We start from the raw sequence: 1,318 nt of genomic DNA, 5'->3' as shown, positions 1-1,318 counted from the left end.
CTATATGGATGCGGTGAATAGCAGCTTAAACATCGTTGAAGGGGGAATCAGATAACAAGAAGGAATGACCTTGTGTGCAGCACACAAAGATGAAATGAATGAATAAGAAAGTTTAAGAGTCACAGTGAAAGGCTGTACATTGCCTTGAATCGGAGTCCAAGAGGGGCTAGAAACAGAATGGGCCAGAGGACATGTAAGGAGATATTGACTGAAAATGCTCCAGTGTTGTTGAAAGACACAATTCATAGCTTCCAGAAGCCCAAGGAATCCCACGTAAGAGAAACATGAAGACATTTGAGTTTACATTTGTCACAGTAAGATTATAACCACCCAAAACAAAGAGAATGTTAGAAGTAAGCAAGAAAACTAGAGAACCTTCTAAGGAATGATAGGCTGATGCTGTAATTAGATGTGCCAGAAAAGAGAAATATAATTGCTACCCTCGAGTTGTACATCCACTGAAATATTTTTTTTCAGGAATAAAGATACTGTAACATTTGATCCAGTACAGACGAAGACTTGCCACCTGCAGCCGTGCCCTGACATGAAGTTCCTCCTCTGTCTTTGCTGTTGATTTTAATATCACTGATACCTCTGGATAACCTTCACAAGCTGAACCTTGAAAAGTCATCAATTAGGCACAGTTTCTAATTTCAAGAGATTCAAAATCTAGCTAGGGATGATCAGATAAAGCAATTGCCAGATAAAGAGAGCCAGTTAACTTCAGATTTCAGATAAACAGCTAATACATGTTTAACATCTGTATTTCCCAAGGAGTTCATGGAATGTACTTATACGAAAAGATTTTTATCACCATTACCTGGGGGTGGGTGTTCGGTACTATAATGTGACAACCCTAGTCTACACCAGGGGAGAGATGTCCAAGCCAAGGTAAAGTTAACTGATGTCTGGTCATCGGTGACAGGTCTAAAGGAGACGGACCAGAAACTTCGTGTGAGCGCGTCAGGTGAAAGAAGACAACCAAAGGGGAGAATCACCTGCCCTGGACCACCTGGTGTCTTAGCCACTGCTGGGTAACGGAATCCAGGTAAGTGCTCCACTTTTGTCACTTTGGAGATCATTTGTGATCTAGAGACAGTCTCAGTACTAGAAGCTTTGGTGGCATGGTGTGTTATGTGTTTGGCTGCTAAGCACACGGTCAGGAATTCAAAACTAAAGGTAGAACTTTTATTTTCCTCTATTTCTCTTCTTTTCTGGGTGTGTTGGAGAAAAACGAGGCTTTCTACTCCTGTAGTCAGAAGCCCTGGGGGCATCAACTCTGTCCTATCGGGTCTCTGGAAGTCAGACCCAACTCAAT

This window comes from Echinops telfairi, unplaced genomic scaffold (assembly GCF_000313985.2).
Source record: "Echinops telfairi isolate 266 unplaced genomic scaffold, ASM31398v2 ScPeMD7_7468;HRSCAF=8506_0, whole genome shotgun sequence".
Classification (NCBI taxonomy): domain Eukaryota; kingdom Metazoa; phylum Chordata; class Mammalia; order Afrosoricida; family Tenrecidae; genus Echinops; species Echinops telfairi.
Note: the sequence above shows the minus strand (reverse complement) of the source record.